This window comes from Polypterus senegalus, chromosome 17 (genome assembly GCF_016835505.1).
Source record: "Polypterus senegalus isolate Bchr_013 chromosome 17, ASM1683550v1, whole genome shotgun sequence".
NCBI classification, from domain to species: domain Eukaryota; kingdom Metazoa; phylum Chordata; class Cladistia; order Polypteriformes; family Polypteridae; genus Polypterus; species Polypterus senegalus.
The window spans coordinates 38,489,182-38,512,633 of NC_053170.1; the positions used below are offsets into that span (position 1 = coordinate 38,489,182).

Genomic DNA, 23,452 nt, shown 5'->3' on the forward strand with positions numbered 1-23,452 from the left:
GAACAGTTTTTTTTTTTTTTGTTCCCTCATTAAACAGGGTGACCCAATCACAACCCAAGTGACATTGGTCACTAAATATATATAAAATAGTTGATTATTATATATGAATGTACATACTGGAACCAACAAATCATTCTAAGATTAGATGGCTGGCGTTCTCATATGGTAAAAGTAACTGCACTGGCTGAATAATTATTATGTTTACAAAGGCATGTGGAAAAAGCAGCAAAGAAAACACATAAAATCTGTTGCTCATGCTGACCACAACCAAATACATAAGCAGATTTTTCTGCTTCTGTCTGGATTTAACTGTGGTTTGCAGTAAAGTGACCTTTCTCCCCTTTAAAAGCAAAAGGATAAGAAAACTAAGCACAAGTCCCTAGCCTGATTCCTTCAAGCTACTGATGGTAAAGTCTATTAACAAAGGCCAGAGTTGAGCAGCAGCTGTGTTATTCATTAACTCACCTGGGCCTCTCAAAATCTGTTCCAAGCCTAACCTCGGTGGAGGCAGCTCACACCAACACCTGGCAATCTTCAGAGGTTCATCCAGAGAGTTTTTACAATGCAGGCCCAATGGGGAGGGTCATATCCTCTTAAGTAGTATTCTTGTGCAAAAAAACATCAGGAGACCTGGCTGCAGGCATGTAGTTACAAACTTTGAGATCATTCACCAAGGGTGTGGAACAGCTGGAGAAAAACACATTTCCACTGTTATTATCCTGGGAAAACTGTCAGATGTGAGGTATGTTTTTTGCCAATTCAGCGTTATTTATTTATTATACTTGTGTTGTTTTTAAGTTGGAGCAACTTATAAATATCATGTTCAATGTTCATCTCACTGAATGATTTTGAATAGCGCAGAACACCTTCTATTTTTAATTTAGCAATTTATCAGTCTATTTTTTTACTATTTACTAGTATTTACATTTTACTAGGTTCCTGGATCAAATATGGGGACAGCTTAACTAATAGGTAACATAACTTCACAAAATGTCTTAAACAAATTCAGGGGCATGGAATCCATTGTTTATTTTATGACACCTAACCTTTTCAAAGTATTGATCTTATTTGTTGTATGGATACAGAACATTATTTCATAAAATAACACAGAATTATCTATTTATCTATTCAATTTCACATACTGCATACGTTTTTTGTGTGTAATTATATGACATTTGTAAATGTGTACAAGTTTCAGAGACTAAATACATTGCCCTATGCAAAAAATCAAACAGTGAATTGAATTGAATTAGCGATGTGTTGAAACTGAGTCAAAGAATGTAGTGAACGAGAGACTGAAATGCATTCTGTTGACAAAAGATGTACAGCAACAAATTTGTATTATACATGAGGGTATTAAAAAAAAGAAAATTTGATCCAGAATTTGCACCACAGTAACAGGAACTCGCTTGTTATAAAATTCATTACTAAGTAGAGAGATACGCTGAATCCAAGCACTCATTGCAAACAGACTGTGACAAAGTAAAAAGAAGAAAAAAAAAAAAAACTAATGTAAAGAGCACATGGTTCCAATTTAGTCAGGATTACTTTTGCACAGTAACATTTTCTCAGAAAAGGTTTTAATCATATCTTAAAATGCCAAAAAACTATAAAAACAAAAGCTTTGTGCCTTTTCCTATATTACTATATACTTAAAAAATTGTAGTGAGATGTCAAGCAAAATGACCCCTTTTATTGGCTAACTAAAAAGATTACAATATGCAAGCTTTCGAGGCTACTCAGGCCCCTTCTTCAGGTAATAAGAACATTTGAGTTGCCTCGAAAGCCTGCATATTGTAATTTTTTTAGTTAGCCAGTAAAAGGGGTCATTTTGCTTGACTTCTTACTACATTCATAATTGCTAACATGGTACAACACCCTAGTACTACTTAAAAAATTGTGAATCACTCTTATTCTTTTTCATAGGTAACTCAACTCTGTTTCTCCTGTTTATTTCCATTCTTGCTCATTCTCTGCCTATTTTACACTAAAGCCATCAACTGAAAATTAATATAAGATGTCAAAGTTTATTTATCAGGGGAAAAACAGTTCTGAATGCGGGTAACAGGCAAAGTTTGTGAACTCCATTTCTCAATTTGATTCCATTCAGTTTATTTTTGTATAGTGCTCTTCAGTGAGTGCAGCTGCAGAGCGCTGTGATAAGTTCTCAAGTAAAAGACAATTACAAACTTTTTTAATTACATAGTGCATAAAGACACACAGTACTGATGATCATATATCAATATATTCATTAATAGCTAAAATATGGCAAGTTAATGTCGGAGGAGAGGAAAACAAAAAACTCCAGTCATCAACATCCCTGGAGAAAATAAACTTCTGGAGGGTCCACGGGCATTTATAACAGAGAACATCAAAGGCAGAGTCAGACACAGGGAAAGTTCTGGAGACTTCAACCGAATAGCCGGCCAGCCCCTCCTGGGTATTCTACAATGGTGTCAATGCTGGGCCATCTAATGTGACAACAGAATCTCCCTATCCATTGATAGAAGGAATCGTAGATCTTAAAATACTACTAGCTGAACAGCACATCCTGCCATCCATGCAAAGAAGACTGTCAAGTTGGACGGGTGCCTAGTGCTTATGACTGTAATCTCAAAAATTACAAAGATGGAGAAAATAGATAAATAACTTGTACGCGTGCAGCTTCTTTACATACAAGCAGCTTTAATGTTTCAATCCTTGCTGTATATACACTTGCATTTTCATGTAACTCCTTATTGAGCTCAATAACATATTAAAAAAGATAATTCTTCATTACTTAAACATATTTTAAGTTAAAGCTGTCTTAATTGAACTTTCCTTGATTTCCTGTTTCAAGAACATTTACTTTAATTGTTGCTCTCGAGGCTACCATAAAACCAAGTAACATATGTAAAAACTGGCAATGATAAATAAATAACGACAACATCTAAAGTTTGCCGAGCTGTGGATTTGGAGGAAATAGTACATGTGCTCCTACACCGAAATATAAATGAGGATGAATTCAGTGTTACGGTTATAAATACTCACATCTTCATTCAGCATTAAAATTTATATTCTGCATGTCGCATGTCCAAATTGGAATTTCGGGTGTGGCTTAATGCTCTCCACATACTCACTCTATTCCTTTGCGTATGTTGTGTAGCTTTATGTTGTATACTGCTGCCTATGTGAAGTATTCAAAGTTGTGAAGTCTAAAGTACCATCTGTGAACTGTACTTAAATATAAAGACATCTTTTGTTAATTACATTCTACATTACTGAAAAGCACTGCACAATTCTAAAACTTTCTTATTTATCCTAAAATTCTATGTGTTGTTAAGCAGAAATTATACATGCAATAGAAAAATATATCAAGAAATGAACCACATTTCTTCAGGTCAAATAAGAAAGTTAGATAGTAAGACAATTATGCAACAAGCTGACCAATCATCAGAGCAAAAATCTGTAGTCTCACTAAGATATGAAGATAAAAACCAACTTAATCTTGTCTTACCATTCAGGTCAGTGCATTACACTATGACATAAGCGCAATAACCCTAATGTGATGTCAGAAAGAGAGATACACATGCTTATCCATCTCATCCATCTACAGAAGGTTATAATCAGTAGCAAATTCAGCTGCCTACAGTAAGACAACAACCTAGAAATGAAGAAATATAAACAATAAACATCAGGAAACGTCCTACAAGATGTCAGAAAGAACTCAAGGGCAACATTAAAGGATCTTCATATATGTCTTGCTACAACTACAGTAATATCCATGTTCATAATCCAATAATACATCACATGAATAACACCAATGGCAACCAAGGAGGAGTTGTACTGTAACAAATAGTTTCATCTTGTATTTAGTTATATATAAGAGTACTTACATTGGTCTATCAGACACTATACAGGCTCTAAGACAAGATTCTTTTCAAAAGTAAACATCCTGAGGCAATTTAAACAAAAAAAAAAACAAGACAGAGCTGAAGGTGAAGATAAGTTCTTTCAGAAAACCAAGAATTTGTCAAACTGTTCTGGTTACAGAAAGAAGCAGTAACCAGATTCTGTTCTATTCTGTTGTAAGGGTTTATTATCTGAATGGTGTCTTGATGGGATTCTTCAAGGCTCTTAGCTTTTAGACTTTGGGTGGGTTTGCATAAAGTGTTAGACTGGTGAGAAGTGACCTACAACAGTAAGAACAGCTTGTGAGATTCTCCCTAGCGTTCCATAAACTGAATATATGGTGTGGCACGGTGGTGCAGTGGTAGTGCTGCTGCCTTGAAGTAAGGAGACCTGCGTTCACTTCCTGGGTCCTCCCTGCGTGGAGTTTGCATGTTCTCCCCAGGTGCTCTGGTTTCCTCCCACAGTCCAAAGACATGCAGGTAAGGTGCACTGGTGATCCCGAACTTGTCCCAAGTGTGTGGGTGTATGTGCCTTGCCCGGGGTTCGTTCCTGCCTTGCACCCTGTGTTGGCTGAGATTGGCTCCAGCAGACCCCCGTGACCCTGTGTTAGGATATAGTGGGTTGTAAAATGACTGACTGACATTTTCTTAGCTACTTTGCTCACTTTATATTCATGCGTTGCTGTCAGTAACAATTCAACCTCATCGTCAGTTCAAATTAAACAATCTGTTGTTTTGTTTTACATATTCTCCATTGCTGTTATCTGCGTGTAAATGATTGTCTAATGCGGTGTACACTTCCGTTTCCTGATTCCCCCCGATATGTGCATGTCCAGTGTAGGTAAACAGCTACGACATATAGGTATGTGTTTTCAGTCGTTTAAGTGACAGGCTGAGATACTTTCATAAATGATATGAAAATGCAAGTATGGGTGGAAATGTTTTCATTTAAAAAATGCTGTATTAAATGAAAATATAGTAGTTTGGCCTCAGAAACGTAGTTTATTAAGAGAAGTTATTTTCTCAAGGAATACAACAAGACTGCAAAGAAAACATTCTTTACTCACAGGCACTGGATGCTATTATTATTCAGATACAGTAGATTTATATTTATTTCTTTTGGGTTTTCACCTTGACTAAATATTTGGTGGTAGTTGAGTGGTTAGCGCTGCTCCTTCATGCATTCAGCATTAGACGTCTGTGTCTTGCCACTATCTGTGTAAACTCGGCACATTCTCCCCAGATCTGTGTGGGTTTTGCTCTGAGTGCTGAGTATTTTCTTCCCAAATCGCAAAGGTGTTTTATGATTGGTGGTTACACAGTTTTTTTTTATCTCTTTGAATATAAGTTTTGAGCCCCTTCTTTTTGACACCCACTGCACACCCAACACACCTGGAAAGGGGTCTCTCTTTGAACTGCCTTTCCCAAGGTTTCTTCCCTTTTTTTTTCCTACTTGGATTTTTTTTGGGAGTTTTTTCTTGTCTTCTTAGAGAGTCAAGGCTGGGAGGCTGTCAAGAGGCAGGGCCTGTTAAAGCCCATTGCGGCACTTCTTGTGTGATTTTGGGCTTTGCAATAATAAATTGTTTGTATTGTAAGCGTTCTGTTGGATAGATGTCCCATCCAGATTACTCCCTGCATTATACTAGATGCTGTTGAGCTATGTCATGGCTTCCAGTGTCCTGAACTGAATTAATTAGGTTTGAGAATGTTATTTATTGGAATAAATGAAGTGAATTATTTAAAGTAAGTATCCTGTAATAAGAAGGCAGGCATGATTAAGGAGTTATTTCATTGAAATTCTGTAATGAAAGAATTGTAGCTCCAGGCTAAAACATCCTTTTAAACTGCAATGGGTGTAAAAAGCCTTGGCATCAACAATTGCTTTAACAGGATTCATAAATATCAACGGAATTAGGACTGTAATTATCTGCTCAGATTTAGTATGACCAGATGTTAGATGTCAAAAATACATATGTCAGAGTCTGCATTAGCAAAGTTGTGTTGTCTTGTCTGTGCATCTCAGCTTTTGATTCCTTTCAGCAAAGTGGTAAAAAATAATAAAACTGAAACAACTGAAAAATAGAGCCTGAAGAGTTCGCCTGGGATTTAATTATTTAGCTATCTTTAGGTCTGAGAGATTCCTGTGATCAGTACAAACCACAAATTGATGTTTTGATCCCTCCAGTCAATGGTGCCATTCCTCAGAGCCCATTTAATGGCCAGTAATTGCCTGTTGCCAACATAATGGTTGTTTGCTGTATGAAATTCCTTAGAAAAGTAGGTGCAAATGTACACTCTCCAAATATCATATTATTTTTGAGACAAAATTGTACCAACGTCGAAATTTGATGCCTCGTGCTCAAAAGTATGACTGTAGTTAGGATGATGCATGATAGGGACAGAATTAAAGATGTGGTAGCTATTTATGTTAGACATTTTTAATAAATATTTTGTAACAACAGGGGGCACAAATAATCTTGACACCTGCATAAAACGAGAGAAAATTGGCAAATCTATTGCTGCTGGAACCTTAGCAGGATTTATAATTAATTAATTATCCCATTTTTTAAATTCAATTTACTCTCAGCCTCTTTGACAGGCATCATATACTGTAAGATGAAAGATTAGGTGACTAAATTTAAATGTCTTTGATAAATAAACAAATTTTAAGTAAGGAAAAAATCAGATATGAAATGTATTCATTCGTCCATCCATTATCCAACCTGCTATATCCTAACTACAGGGTCACAGGGGTCTGCCGGAAGCCAACTCCAGCCAACACAGGACACAAGGCAGGAAAAAAACCCAGGGCAGGGCGCCAGCCCACCGCAGGGTACACACACACACACCAAGCACACACCAGGGACAATTTAGGATCACCAGTGCACCTAACCTGCATGTCTGTGGACTGTGGGAGGAAACCCACGCAGACACAGAGAGAACATGCAAACTCCATGCATTTAGGACCCGGGAAGCGAACCTGGGTCTCCTAACTACCCACTGAGCCACTGTACCACCCGAAATGTATTCAATATACACAAAATAAACAGTTAAACAATAAATATACATCTTGTTAAGTAACATGAAAATTTAACTCATTAGGAAACCATGAAAAAAGCCACTGACAACAACTGGAAAAAATAAATGCTTAAAAGTTGCCTTTGGCCAAAATACTGATAAATGTGATTTTTTTTCTTTAGGGAACACTCCATATAAACATTTTACTTTTTTATGTTACTTGCTCCATGAAGTTTGTAGAAATGCGGTTTTCAAGAACAACAGAGACAATAATGTTTCCAATAGAATGGAAGTGCATGGTGACTGATGCAACAACAAGCAAAATTGAAAACATTCATGAAAAAATGTCATGTCATTTGTGTCACATAATTCCCATGTCAAGTCATCCAGTCGTCTGATTACAAGGTGCAAAAAGCATGGATTTTTTTGCTAAAGCAGTGTTAAATAAATACTTCTGGAAAATGAAAGTAATGCACAAACAGGAAGTGTTTTCAGATGGGATCAAGCTCTTCAACAGAAGATAGAACTCTTGAGCAATGAATGAATGAATGAGCAGACCTTTAATTCAACCACTTTATGTGAATTATAAGCCACAAGTAATATGCAAATGTTTTTCATGGACATTTTGGATGCTGTCTACTGTTGTCCAACTTTGGTTACCATAGAGAGAGAGAGTGAGATATTGAGCATGAGTTACCACAGACCCCAATTAATATTATGTGGTCATCTAAAGGATTAACAAGCGCAAAAAAAGAGAGAATTTTTGGGGTGCCAATCCAGCCGTCCCTGTTTACTTCTGCGTTCAAATAAAACAAACACACAAAAAAAACAATGACCATACAAATAAGATGGCTGCAATTAATTACGCTCTCTGGTCAGCCTTTGGGAATTCGTGGAGCTCTTTATCTCTGGACATGATGGGTAGAAGTAAGGCCTCCTTCCAAGTGGTTGCATTTTTATAGCCAGGGGGTCAGTTGCCTTCTTTGGGCAGATTTTCTGTACTATGAAGGATGAAAAAGACAAGAGAGTTAGTGGTACTAGGGTGGTATCACATGCCTGGGAAGAACTTGGAGAGTGAGTTTTTCACATGCGTTATTCCCATTCTGCATTTAAACAGGGATTAAAGAAAATATTTTTTTTTCTTAAGCATCCCAACAAACTACGTGAACAAGTAACATATAAAAAATATGAGTTTTGAATGGAGTATTCTTTTAATTTGTGCTATTTAAAACAAAATATCTGTAGTATTTCAGAAATGTCAAACTTTTACATTTGCTACAAGTATGCTTTCTTATTTGTTAAAAGCAAGAAAACATTAAATATGAATTCATTTTTGTATGAATTTTCTGACTTGCAAGCAGAAAGCTCCATGCTACTCACCAGTTTATTCAATTTCTTAATAAACTAAAACTGATTGATTGAACTCCTGTTTCTTTTCCTAGTTAAGATTCTAGCAGCGTTTCAATCGATTGATGTCTTTTTTTGTGCAGTCCTCAGAGGAGTGCGTTACAGTAATCTAGCCGACTGAAAACAAAAGCGTGAACTAATTTCTCAGCATCTTGCAATGTTATAAGAGGTCTAACTTTTTCTATATTTCTTAAGTGAAAAAATGCTGTCCTAGTAATCTGATTAATATGTGATTTAAAATCCAGGTCAGAGTCAATAGTTACCCCTAAATTCTTTACCTCCGCTCTGACTTTTAATCCTAATGTATCAAGTTTATTTCTAATAACCTCATTATATCAATCACTAATCACTAAAGTTTCTGTTTTCTCCTTATTTAGTTTGAGAAAAGTACTACTCATCCACTCAGAAACACAAGTAAGACATTGTAGCAGTGAATCAAGAGAGTTGGGGTCGATCCCTGGTCCAATTACCCACTGTATATAAATAGCTCTAGCACAGTTTTTGTGTGCACATTCTCCCAATTCAACTGTATGACTTGACATGTGGGTTATGTAACATGAGTAATGTGAGATTTCTTCACTGAATTTTTGACATTGTTTGCTGCTATCAAGCATTGGTCACCATAGTCTCACATTATTATCATAAACTTTGCTATCTTGGTCAGTCAGTCAGTGTCCAACCCGCTATAACCTAACACAGGGTCACGGGGGTCTGCTGGAGCCAATCCCAGCCAGCACAGGGCACAAGGCAGGAACAAACCCTCGGCAGGGTGCCAACCCACCTCAGGGCGCCACACACACACACCCACCCACACACTAAGGACAATTTAGTAGCGCCAATCCACCTAACCTGCATGTCTTTGGACTGTGGGAGGAAACCCACGCAGACACGGGGAGAACATGGAAACTCCATCCAGGAAGCAAACCCAGGTCTCCTTACTGCTGCCCTTGTTATCTTGGTTCAGTATGAAAACATTACATTAAGATTTTTTCCAGTCACTACAAACCACATGGGTTAAGTAACATAAAAATATATATATTTTTGGATGAAGTATTCCTTTCTTTGTCAACAATTTACAGGTTTTATTCTAGCATAACCTTTATATTTTTGTATAAATTGTAGTTGTCAGCAATTTGTAGGTAATACTGTTGTATAACGTAAACATTTATGATTAACGTAAAATGCACAGATTTTAACTTTAAGTGTTTATTTATTAATTTGGGCTGTAAAAGATAAAAGACTGTGTTTTGTAAGATTAATTCTGATTAAATAAAATGTAAGCATTCTTCAATAATTCCAAATTCAGTAATTATAAAACAGTAAACAAATCAACATTAAAATATTCCTAGTAATGCTATCTTTAATCAGCGATTGTAACTGCTTTTATCAAAGTGATTACCAGTATTTAAAAGCACTGCCAAACATGTTTACTAAGGAGTAATACTATAGTAAAAGGAAAACATTCGGAATATCTTAGGAACACCAAGAATGTAAAATTAAAGGGTATAATGAAATGATTGGCCAGAAAGTTCTTTTTGTTTTAAGCATAGGCTTTATTTCTTATGTCTGGACAGGAAGTTGCCAAATTCTGAAAATGGAAAGCTGAGGTTAGCCCAGGAATTTAAATTGAATTTAGGGCTTCAGAGGTTTGCTTCCATTGGGAGGCAACTGCAAGTAAATTTTTCAGGATGAGAGATGTTATCTAATTACAGAACGGTCAAGAGGTCAGCATATTAAAAAAAACAGAAGTTCAAAAGAAAGAAAATAATCAGCATCGGAGAAAAGGTCAGTATTGACCACTCTAAAACAGTTTTAAAATGGGCAATGGACAATAATGGACATATGGTTCTAATAGCATTTACCAGCATCCACTGAATCAGTTTCATACCTTGGACTGCTGCCAGAGAAAGCAGCATGCGTGAACGTCTTCCAGGGCTCTGATTCACTTGAAACATGTTTGAGCACAGTGCATGCAAGAGCTTAACTCTAACAATTATTGACATCTTGTCTCTTCACTCAACATCCAGGGGAAAAGAAAAAGCTTGTGCTGGACAGGAACAACATATTTGCAAATTATTACCTAACAGGCTGTATTTATAGCTGGGTTAAAAAATGCTTTTACACCCTATTGTAAATTCCATCAATTGTAAGTCTGGCTTTGACTAACAGCTTCCCAGAACATTTTGTCAGATTTACATCAAGATTTGTGATTACTTCTGCTGGTACTAAATGACTCCCATGCTTTCCATGAAACACAACGCACAAAATTTAAATACTGAGGAGTTAGCCACATTTTTTTTTATTCAAGCAAAAATATGAATACTAAGATAATCTAAAGCTATTTAATACCACATCACATTTAAGTTTTTCAGAATTATTTTTTAAGTAATTAGGAAAGAATGACCAATTTGAGAAAATAATTAAATGAATTCGGGGCGGTACGGTGGCGCAGTGGTAGCGCTGCTGCCTCGCAGTTAGGAGACCCGGATTCGCTTCCCGGGTCCTCCCTGCGTGGAGTTTGCATGTTCTCCCCGTGTCTGCGTGGGTTTCCTCCGGGCGCTCCGGTTTCCTCCCACAATCCAAAGACATGCAGGTTAGGTGGACTGGCGATTCTAAATTGGCCCTAGTGTGTGCTTGGTGTGTGGGTGTGTTTGTGTGTGTGTCCTGTGGTGGGTTGGCACCCTGCCCAGGATTGGTTCCTGCCTTGTGCCCTGTGTTGGCTGGGATTGGCTCCAGCAGACCCCCGTGACCCTGTATTCGGATTCAGCGGGTTGGAAAATGGATGGATGAATCTCTTTAGGCTAATAAAGATTGATCAGTAGCGCTAATGAATCCCGCTAAATTCACGGGTTCGGTGAATTTGTGGAAATATTTGGAAACTTTGCTGAAAGCTGCAAAATACATTGAAGTTAAATGGTAAAGAGAAGCTAAACAAATTGTAAAGGGATTATAATGGTGCAATTGTCTGTTAAGTGTCCCTGGCGGCCTAAGGAAGCACCTGCCAACTATGCTGAAAAAAATATTATTGGGGTCAAAATTTCACCTACGCTGTAAGGTAGCAGTGCTAACCCTGAGATAATCTTAACAGAATTAAACAGGAGAAATGACACCTTTTATTGGCTAACTATCTAGATTACAAATGCAAGCTTTCAAGGCAGCTAAGGCCCCTTCATCAGGCAAGGTGTAAGTGTAAGGTGTCATTTCACCCTACTTTCTCCTGTATCAATCTATGGCTAACACGGTACAACGCCCTACTGCTAACAGAATTAAGTATCAGAACAGCAGAATTTCTTGCAGACAGTGGCAACAAGAGCACAGACCTGCTCCCTGTGGATTGTTTTCAAATATTACTTAAAACTCTACCCAAGGTAGTGACATAAATGGTTTTATTGTAAATGATTCTAGACAATTTTTTTGGTTTTTCTCATTCTCTTTTGCCCCAAAATTTCAGCATTCAGAAGTCCTGTTTAAAGCTCTCATTTTAGTAAAACAGTAGCATGTAAAGGGCAAGAGAAGTCACAACATTTTTGTAGGTTTCATGTCTATATTAAGCACTATGCATGTCGTTGGGCAACGGAAGGAAGTTCTTAACTACTGTTCATTAGCTTATTTGCATTATAAAAGATATGTGATCAAGAACACCCACACAGACCATAGGTGGTCTGAGACATGGTTAACTGGGTTAATTCTTCATACATTTTAGCAAGAAGCAATCTTAGTAATTGTACCTGCTGTAGCTTTTTTATTAGTTTGAGCTGTATTGCATTTGTGTATTATTGTTGGCCCGTAACTGTGTGAAACATCTGTGCTTACAGATTCATACTGCTTGCTGTGTACCGCCTGAAAAACACAATATGAATTCATCTCCATTGATAAAATCATGCCAAGTTTTCAAAAATCCCAAAAGATACTAAAACACCTACAAATGCACACACACACACACACAGATGCTTATTTAATGAATTGCTTATTCTAGCAGTGCAACCATTAAAAAAATGGAGCAGTAGCAGAACTTACAATGCCAATCATCTTACACTTTATATCAACTTAAAATGCCAGGCTCAGTTATGGGATGTACTATGGACCCCATGAAGTTAGTAGCAGAGGAGAAAATTAAGGCAAACTGGATGCCATTATCAACAATGCTGCACATCCTCTCTTTGACACACTAACAGGACTTTCAGCCAACAAATTATTCAGCAGAAGTGCGTCGGGAAAAACGACTGGGGCTCCTTTATACCAACAGCAACATGTCTGCATAATGAATCACTGCGACTGTGACTGTCCTTTTTATCTTCAACCAACTCAGTATATTTCTTTTTATTTAATAATTCTGGTGTGTATTTGAGGGAGGTTGTTGTTTTCTGTTGTAATATTCATTTATTTATTAATCTATTTATTGAGTTTCTAGAAAAGCTAAATTTCCATTGTGGTACAAATAAAGTACTCTCTATCTATTCATCTATCTATACTTAAATACTATAGCACATAAGCAATTTTTCATATTATACTGGCAAACAGTACAAAATGTCTATTTACTTTTTGCTACTCATTTCTCATCCTTATTGAATGAAAAAGGTGATTCTGTGACTGCATTATGTTGCTTGAAGGAAATGTGTGATTGAGCTTGCAGAAATTCTCAGATGACTCTGCACTTGTTGGGTGTGTTGATAAAGGGGATGAGACAAAGTATAAGAATCAGGTGGAGAAGGTGGTTTCTTGGTGCAAAAAGAATTACCTGCATCTTAACATCAGCAAAACCTAGTAAATGGTTATTGATTTCCACCACACACACTATTCAGGGAGTGGATGCAGGGGTGGTGCACTCCTGCAAGTACTCGGGGGTCCTCAACAGTGACAGGTTGGAGTGGTCTCGAAACACAGAGCAACTGGATAAGAAAGGGCAGAGCAGGCTCTTTTTTCTTAGAAGACTCTGTTCCTTTAACACTAGAATTACCAGAGCCTACGAAAAAAACTCGTAAATCCGTCCCACCTTAAATCGCTTCTTAAATCCGTTCTCACCTGTCCGACAGCGTCTTTTGTTAATCTAAATGTGCTGATAAAAGAAAAGCTAGAAGCAGCCGGCTATTCCATCCCCCCACTGATTTAGAACGTGCACAAACTTCTCCCAGCTCATGCCTTGAATGATTTTTTGGGAGTGAAGTGGAGATTTAGAGTGGAAATAATAGATCGTTGTTTGGAACACACGCATTTCATGTCTGTTCCGTTTCTACAGTAGTCTGTGTAAACACATTGTTAAAACAGAAACGTTTTTTATATTCTAGTAGTAAATGACAAAACGTAGGCATAAACTATATAATGTATGAAGCCTGAAGTCCAAATATCAAAGAAATATTTTCACAGAAGGTACAAATCTAACACAACAATTGCGCTTTTATTCAAAAATATAACTGCAGAAACAAAAATCCGCCTTAACATGCGACATTGACACCTGTTTATTATGACTGCCTCTGTAGTGCAATAGAATCAGTTCTCCCCTTGGAATCAAAAGGTCGCGAGTTCGATCCTGCACCACTCTGTTTTGAGAAGTAAACTGCTCTTAGTCTTACTATTTTAGAATAAAAACATACATTTGATTTCAGTCTGTAACAGCCAGTGTAATTTATGATACTTATAAAGGTTAGCTTTGTTTTTTTTTTTTTAGTCAGTTTTATTATCTCGGCCGCATTCACGAGCCCAAACACACCCCACCCCCGCATCTGATACTGCTGTTTTCACATAGACGCCTGTAACAGAGGTAAACTCAGCTCCCTTCTACATCGGAACAAGAATGCACATACTGTACCATTGCTTGCATACTAAAGTGTCAGCAGGCACTTTTCGTGGCATTACACACATTTTTGCGCATGCCCTCTGCACACTACTTGTGACTTTAGGCTTTAGGAAGTAAGTAAATAAATAAAGGTGAATACAATACAAATCGGGTTACGACCAAAAAGTTCACGAAACTTTTGCATCTGTTCACGACCACACACTCGGGTGACGAACACGCCAGTTTCCCTTCCGGTTTGTACGCACCGACGATTTCTGCACGTGTTCAGTCTCTTCCTGTACTGTACATTGTTCTTGGTGCATCACGCAGAGAGACTCTCCCTCAAAACTGTAACCTCCTCTCAACCCAGCTTGCTCCTGTGGTATAACGGTATAGAGAGGGAGAGAGAGCGAGCGAGAGAGAGAGCGAGCGAGACAGAGAGAGAGAGCGAGCGAGACAGAAAGAGAGAGCGAGCGAGACAGAGAGAGAGAGCGAGAGAGAGAGAGTGAGCGAGCAAGAGCAGGCTCACATGCAGCTGAGAGTGAGCGAGCACAGCAGCTAAGCAGGGAGCCTGGGTGTTTGTCTCAGTGTTAATCAATGTTTTTACATTTAGTTTACTATTACATTGTGCATTCTATAGTATAATTAACCATTTTTGTGCTTAAAGTCTTTAAAGAAAAGATATTTACATACAGTTTGTATGGTCTGGAACGGATTCATTGTATTTACATACAATCCTATGGGGGAAATTACTTCGGTTCCACTGTAGATGGCAGCTCCCCCTGGGTTGCATCGTGGCCACGGGCATGGGATTTGGAACTCAAGCCTGTTGGGGTCCGTGGTCACCACCAGAGGGCGCTGCAGTGGTTCCTGAGCCCATGTGAGCGGTTCTTCTGCCACACCCGGAAGTGCAGCCAGAAATGGGTTGTTAAAGCACTTCCAGGTGGGTTAAAAAAGGACCAATCAGCCACCACTCCAGAGTCAGGAGAAGAGGGACTAAGCTTGGCAGAGAGGAGAGGAGGAAAAGAAGAAAAAAGGAAAAGATAAAATATTGTTTGTTCTGTGTTTGGGACTGTGTTGTTATGCTTGTGGGAACAGGGAAGACGTTTCCACAAGGGGGAAAAAGAAAATAAAAGCCCTGTGTGCACTGAACCTGTGTCTGTAAAAAGACAAATTTCCCCCTAGGAGAAAACTAAGTTCTATCTAACTTGACAAATGTTTATACCAAAGTATACAGTATGTTATGCCTAGATTATATTATTAGAATCTTCAATAGATAATCCTCTCACATTGCCATAAAACAAATTAAGATTGACTTAAAAAAAATAATAATTATCAATAATCACATGACATCACAAACTATCAAATCTCTCCTACCAATCTCACTTTCTGCTTGCATTGTGGCAAAACACCAGTCAGTACCTTTCACACATTTGTCGAGCAGTGTCATGAATCTTGCCATAGATCATCTATTTGTACATATAAGAAAATGAGAAACAAAAACCTATAAAAGTGGAGCAGCAATGGGTATGATGTTATAGACACCAATGTAGAACTCTGGAATCCCATCTGTATGCAGTTGGTACGTACCCTCCTCTTGCTGACACAAACCAGTCAGTATCTTTTACCCGTTTGTTTAATACTGTTTATGGATCTTGCCATTGTTCTTCTACTTGTACAAGTAAGAAAAATGAAAAACAAATAACTATAAGTGTGGCACAGCAAAGGTTGTAATATTATAGACACCAATTAGTGTGCAGCTCTGGACACCATCATGTGGAGATGATGTGGTCTCCCTTTATCCATGAAGGTTTTCTCCAAGTGCTCCACTTTCCCTCCCATAACATTAACTGAAAGTATTTGAATGTGTTTAACAAAGAGTGTGTGCATGAGTGTGCCCTGTAATGTCCTGATGTTCCATCCAGTTTTGTTGAATGCCTTGTTTCCAAAAGTTTCAGGGAAGAATTTAGATCCTCCAACCCTGCAAAGGACTAACAGGACTTGAACATGGATGAGCTGCTGGATCAGTATTGAGTGACTTTGTCAGAACAACAGTTATTTCAACTTATGCATATCATATAATTTGCATTTTTTAACACTAATATTTGTAATGGTTTATCCATCCATCATCCAACCCACTATATCCTAATTACAGGGTCACGGGGGTCTGCTGGAGCCAATCCCAGCCAACACAGGGCACAAGGCATGAAACAAACACCGGGCAAGGGAGTCAGCCAACCGCAGGGTGCGCACGCACACACACCAAGCATACACTAGGGACAATTTAGAATTGCCACTGCACCTAACCTTGCATGTTTTTGGACTGTGGGAAGAAACCCACGCAGACACGGGGAGAACATGCAGAGAGGACCCTGGAAGCAAACTCGGGTCCCCTAACTGCGAGGCAGCAGCGCTACCCACTGCGCCACCGTGCCGCCTAATGGTTTACTAAAACATTAATATTTCACATCTTATTTAGGACAGTTTGTAAAATAACGTTGGCTTAGTTGTGCTAAAAACTTTGGTTTAACTCCCTGTTTTTATACTTACTAGCATACCGCTTTATCAGCACATAATTATTTATACACTAAACTATTTATATTTTAGCAAAATGTGCAATGCCTTGACAATATCGAAAGACTTTGGATTTGTTATATTTCATTGACTTTTTTTTCATTTGACATATGTGTCTGTTTATTTTAATACTAACATTCCAGAGTTAACATGAGTGCACACAGATGAGGTCAAGGACCCACTGTATTAATCCTGCAATGTCCAAGAGAACAGAATGTTCATTCCAATTACATAAGCACCAAATCAAAGCACCACGTGAATAGCTCCCTAACATACTGATTTATATGATTTTTTTTCTGTTTATTTCATTGGTAAAAGTAATCTACTTTTTATTAAAATCTTTAATCCCTTTGCTGTTCAAAACCAAGCACTGCTTAGTGAATGACTAATGAGAACAGAAATGAATGAAGAGCAGTCATATTAGCACTGAAAACAAGTTTTGATTTGCCATTATGTTTCATGTTCAAATTAAATCTTGATCTTGCAGCTTATACATATAGAAAATGAAAATATACTTCGAAGAAATTCTAGAAGTATAAAGATGCTTTAGTTTAGAGTGCAACTTACAATTCTTTTTCAACGCATTGCACTTTGAGCATTTTGTCTTCAGTATGACATTTTCAGATTTAGAGAAAAACATCCATTGTATTTTTCAAGTCATCTACTGAATTTTTTTGTTCTTTTTATTCCTACTTTGTACAGTGTCTTTAAACAATCTTCACCGCTTTGAAGGTTTTCACATTTTATTATTATACAACATTGACTCACAGTGAATTTAATTTATCTTTTCTGACAGCAATCAACAGAAGAAGACTCCTTAATATCAAAGTGAAAACAGATGCATGCAAAGTGGTCTAAATAAGTTACAAAAATTAAACACAACATAATTTATTGCATAAGCATCCACCCCCTTCAAGTCAGTGTTTAGTAGATGCACCTTTGGCAGACATGACACCCTTGAGTCTCTATCAGTTCTGCACAACTAGGCCCTGCAATTTTTCCTCATTCTTCTTTGCAAAACTTCTCTGACTCAGTCAGATTGCAAGGGTCATCGTTAGTGAACAGTTTTTTTCATGTCTCAAATTCTCAATTGGATTAAAATCTGGACTGTGACTTGGCTTCTCCAGGGGCCTCATGTATAATGGTGTGCATAGAATTCACACTTAAACATGGCATTTGGACAAAAGTGGAAATGTGCGTACCCACAATATAATCAATATGCATACATCTGTGTGTACGCCAAGTCTCACGCATGTACCCTTTACAAATCCTAATAAACATGAAATTTAACGCACAAACAGGAAATTTAACGCACATGCACGTGCCTACAGCCTCGTCCCGACTCCTCCCAGAATTTCGCATGTTGCAAATCAATATAAATGAAAATCGATATGCATAATCAATATAAATATCACCTTCTATTCAGTTTTTTGTTAAAAAACAATGGAAAAAGCATGTGAAAAAAGAAGAATTTCAGCAAATGCGAAGTGGGGGCAAAGAAAAACGTACTATTTGTTGGCTTAAGCAGTGGTATAAGAAACAAAAACATGGTGGAGACACTCGAAAGTTCAAGTTCAGAAAGTCACACAGTGTCCAAAAGAAAAAAGAAGTGGTCAGATATCACAATTGAAACCCACCATGTTTATTCTGATTCAGTCAATATTATAAAAGCTGACCCCTGTGCGATGCTCAGGCAGTGATGGTGCTGCTGTGCCAAGCTTGTCTTCGGGCGCTGGTTGCACACACACCTCTGCCTCAGAAACCACTAGGAGGCCATCTGACTGCGTGCTGACGGACGCTGTTCTGGAGTCAAAAATGCAATAGTGCTGTAAGTGATGTGGCCAATGAACTAAGGAATATAAGGGCTGTACTATGTGAGATTAACCACAAATTAAATTAATAGGTTAAAAAATAAATGCTGCATCTGATTACCTTTTCTTTCATTCTGCTAATTACATTCAAATGAAGCTGTAATGCTGTCAGACTTGGCTGAACATTTGGTGGATCAGGGTCATGTTTATCATAGCACATCTCTTAGGTACATTACACACTTTCTGTGCACTACAGAGCAGCACATTAATAGAGTGGAAATGCTTTGTATTTACATAGAAACTCATTCTCTGAAATTGCCTTTATAGTGTAGCGACAGAACTGAGCACCACAGCAGATTGATTCTCTGTGCCTTACTTTGAGGTGACTTGCTATCCTTAAAAGGACTGCTTACTTTTTGCCACACTAGTTGGAAAAAGCACTTGCGACTGTATGGAGCTGTCATTCTTATAGGTTCTCAGGATGTATACGATATAATGCCAGCTCATTCTTTAGGTGATTTGTTCCTGGCTGATGTAGCTTGTCCAGAGCCACTGCAATAGTAATGTGCAGCTGATCCGATTACATTTGGAAAACTGGACATTGCTTTGAATTGCACTTTGATGTTTCATAGTTCAACCACAGTGTAAAGAAATCTTATATATTTGGATGACAAGTGAATGCCATCCTATACAGCTGGCAGGGTGCAACTCTGTGATGTTTGTGAAATACCCGATTGGTCAGCCAGTTCATGCTGAAAATCTCCTGTTGCTAAAACCCAAAAGTAGACCTTGCAAAGGAATAGGTAGAGCACAATTCCTCAAAGTCTGCCTTTGTGAAGCTTGGTGCTAGTTCAGCACGCAGCTCCAAGAGGATAGCTCTTGGAAATCGAAATTGACTTAGAAGCCAGTCATCATCATTATTATCTATAAATACGCACTTTATTCTAATTCTTCCATTTGCATTGTCTTCTAAAAACCTTAAAGCAACTATAGTAGTTGGAATAGTTTGGCTGTTTCATGCATCATTATATTGTTACAGAATGATTACAAACAAGTGAATTAAATTTGTAAACGATACGCAATTCATTTCAGTGTAATTGATCCAGTGCCATTGAAGAGAACATGAAAAAAATGGTAAATGACACAGAAACAGTAGCAATGCTTTTACGCTGGCTGCCACCAGTTTGCAAAACTGAACAGAAATGTGCGTATGCAAGGTAGGAGGCTACCGTGAAAATGTGCGTGGCTTTATGTCAAGTTTAGATTTTATACATCTCAAAGTGTGCAAGGAAAAGGGTTTATGCAACATTTTTGTGCATATGCACCGTTTATACAGTACATGAGGCCCCAGGACTTTAAGATTGTTGTTTTTAAGGCAATACTGCTTAGCCCTAGGTGTATACTTGAAGTCATTGTCTTACTGGAAAATACATCTCCTTCTATGTTGCAGGTGTCTTACAGACTGCCTCAGATTTTACTCCAAGAAAATTTTGCTGCATTTATTTTAACCTCTACCCTCTCAAACCTTCTTGGGCCTGATGCAGAGAAGCATCCTTACAGGCACCATCATGTTTCACAGTGAGGATATTGTCATTTAGATAGTTTTTATTATTTATATGCCATTTATATTGATGGCCAAAAAGCTTAGTTTTGAACTCATCAGACCATAGAACCTTCTTCTAGCTGACTCCAGAATGCCCCTTATGCCTTCTGGCAAACTTTTCCTGGGATGCCATGTGTATTTTTTCCTTTCTTTCTTTTATCTCTCATAAAGTCATGACTGATAAAGTATCTAGGCAACAGTTGTTGCATTTCCCTCCAATCTTATTCACTGTAGTTTGTAGCTCCTTCAAATTTATCATAGGTCTCTTGATTGCCTCCCCTCACTAGTCTTCTTTTTACACAATCACTTAGATGAACAGCTCTACCACACTCTTACCATTTCTTGATGACTGATTTAAATGAACTACAAGGAATCATTCAGTGACTTGGATTTTTCTTGCATTATTCTTGACTTGTGCTTTTCAATCCCCTTTTCATGGAGCTGCTTGGAGTGTTCTTTTGTCTTCATTGTGTGGGTTAGGCCACTATACAGACTCAACACAAATTGGACCTTCCAAAGGTGCATTAATGCTACCATCAACTGAAACCCCTGACTACAGATAGGTGATCTCCATTTAAACAAATATAAGACTTCTGAAACCAATTGTGATGTTTAGGTTTGTCATATTAAAGGAGGTGAATACTTACATAATCAATTACTTTGTGTTTTGTATTTGTAATTAATTTAAACCACTTGATGTGCTTTCACCTTGACATTAAAGAGCCTTTTTCGATTGATCAGTGTCAAAAAATTCAAATTAAATCCATTATGATTCAATGTTGTATAAAAATAAAATGTGAAAACTTCCAAGGAGTTGAATACTTTATATAGATAGTGTACTAATAATGTTTATGTAAATCCATAATTCACCTCAAACCATATTTTTTACACATCTAATCCACATCTAATCCTCCTATAGAGACCGTCTTCAAGCAAATCCTAGACCCAAACCTGGTTTCTTTAATGAATATCATGTAATAAAATAATTTTCAGTTATATTTAAACATTAGTACCACAAAACACCATCTTCCTCTTTCTGTTACTTCTCTTGATTCTGATGACCTCTTGCAGTCACATATACAAATACATGTAAAAATCCAGAGGTTATGGAATCATTTTCGGGTGCAAATTATTTGGCTATAAGAAGGCTTTGTGTGGTCTTGCTCTCTCTCTACCTTTTTTAAAAGGAAAGAGACTAGCACTGCTGAAATACACACTTAAGCATTCTTGGGGACATAGTGTCTCTCCACCCTGGCTAGATTTGCACTTCTGAACCACCATCCCTAAGTAATCCCTGGCTTTCCACAATATTACTTAAAGGAACTACCCTCTACCATTGTTGAAGGCTCTGTCTCATTTTTCTCTCTTTCTCCCTCATAAAGGTCTCCTGCAGTACACTACCCTCACCTGTTCCACAGTTTGCCTTATTGGCCATATTATGAACAGATTGGTTCAGTTTCACAGTTTCAAAGTTTTGATTTAAAATCCCATCCAGCGTGTATGATACATGCAGAGTGTACACCATATCCACAAGTTTGGGTGTGCTTCATCCTACATTTATAAGACATGCATGTTAGGTTGAACGAAATAATTAAAGGTACCTAAAGGGAGCAAGTGATTTTGTTGGTTCATTCTTTGTGCCAAATGATGCCAAGATGGACTTCAAGTTGGATACAGTAGGTGCTTTCAGAAAACTGTGAATGAAAGCACATTTGAATACTTGTAATGGTGAGATGAAATAAAGTTATCCGTCAGAACTATAAGCCTCCATTATTATTGGAAAATGGCTTTGTCTTAAGTGAGCAAAGTACATATCTATTTGTTTTCTTGTTCATGTATAAGTGAACAGTATGGTCAAAAATCCATATCAAAGAGTAATAAAGAATCCTGACAGTTTTTGTAGATACTAGTATAATGTATTTTTGGTTATACTTTTCACAGACTAAAACGTCTTTTAACAAGTAACAAATATACTAAAGATTAATCATGTATATAGGCATTTTCATTTCCATTTTAATGTTTATTTAAACTATGCTATTCAAAAGGATTTGATGGCAGGTATTCACCTCTCTTCCAATTGATGCACGCCATCACCAGCAAGCAAACACAGCTCAAGACTCTGCCTTTCCCGGTCTCTTTCTTCCTGTTTGCTTTGCCTCAAAACAGGCTGAACTGCACACCACTCTGGATAGTATTTATAAAGGTGTAGGCTCACTTATTACATATGATTCACATACAGGTGCATATACAAAGACATTACTGTAAAGACACTAATGCTCCAACATGAAATCACATTTCCCATTTCTTTTTGCAAGTGCAGATTTGTAATAGAAGATGTTTTGTGAGAAAAGATGTTTCGAGTTTAAACTTATTCACAAGTTTTCTTCTAAATTTTAACACACCAGTAAAATGTTTTATTTAAATCCATACCATAAGAAGACTTTAATGTGGTAGAGCAGATCAACTGGTTAATTACCACTTCTATATCAATGCATCAGTTTTCTAACCCATTTAATTCAGTAAAGGGTTGTGGAAGCCAAAGTCTATTCTGGCAACATTAGACACGAGGCAGAGCGCCAGTGCATCACAGGACTCACATTCATAGGGCAGACTCCTTCCATTTGGAGTTGCCAGTTAATTTAACACAAATATCTTGGGGACTGGTAGGAAAACTGGAGTAGCTGGAGAAAAACCTTGTAGAGACAGGGAGAAAAAGGTCAATTCCACACAAATAGCTGAGATTCACACCCAGGACATTAGAGTGCTTAGACAGGACAGTTACCTACTAAGTCATTATGACAACTAGTTTAATTTTTCATTATAAAGAAAAACTTTAGGAAATACTGGAACAATCTGTAACTATGTAATACTTAGAATTTACTTGATAAAGACATTTTCCAGTATTAAAAGAAATAGTATTTTCTAGAGAATTTCCTGGGAATCAGTTTGATGTTGTTGCTATTTCCCTAGTGTTTAAGCTGTACTGTAGGTCATGAGATATAAGTGACCTAAGCATTTTGTTCGTGTGTTTAACTTTTTCCTTTCAGTCTAGTAATGTACGTAGATACAGTAAGCAGTGATTTTAAAAAGCAAATCAGAGAGTACCATAATTGCTTATGATACAAATAAACTTCTATTATGTTTGGGGTCAGTTTGATGCCATTCAGTGTTTGACATGTCTAAAACAAATAAAGCTTATTTTTTATCATGATTTTTTTAGGAACGGTTGGGAAACATTAAACTTTAATCATGGTTTTTCAAAATCCTGTACACAGACTTGTATAAAACAATGTTGTTTGTCATCATTTTTACCTCAGGCATCTGTAGGGGCTTAAAAAATGAGAAAATTGAACTTTTTAAAAAACTTTTTAATCGG

At 37.4% G+C, this 23,452-nt stretch overlaps 1 protein-coding gene across 2 annotated transcripts in view; it reads left to right on the forward strand.

Annotated features, from left to right (window-relative positions):
- The first annotated feature begins 513 nt into the window (after positions 1-513).
- Positions 514-23,452, forward strand: part of eva1ba (eva-1 homolog Ba (C. elegans)) — an 83,418-nt gene continuing 60,479 nt past the window's right edge. For both annotated transcript variants that reach the window (XM_039739306.1, XM_039739309.1), the window contains exon 1: positions 514-742. The gene's annotated coding sequence lies outside the window, so the exon portion shown is untranslated. The remainder of the gene's footprint in view (positions 743-23,452) is intronic.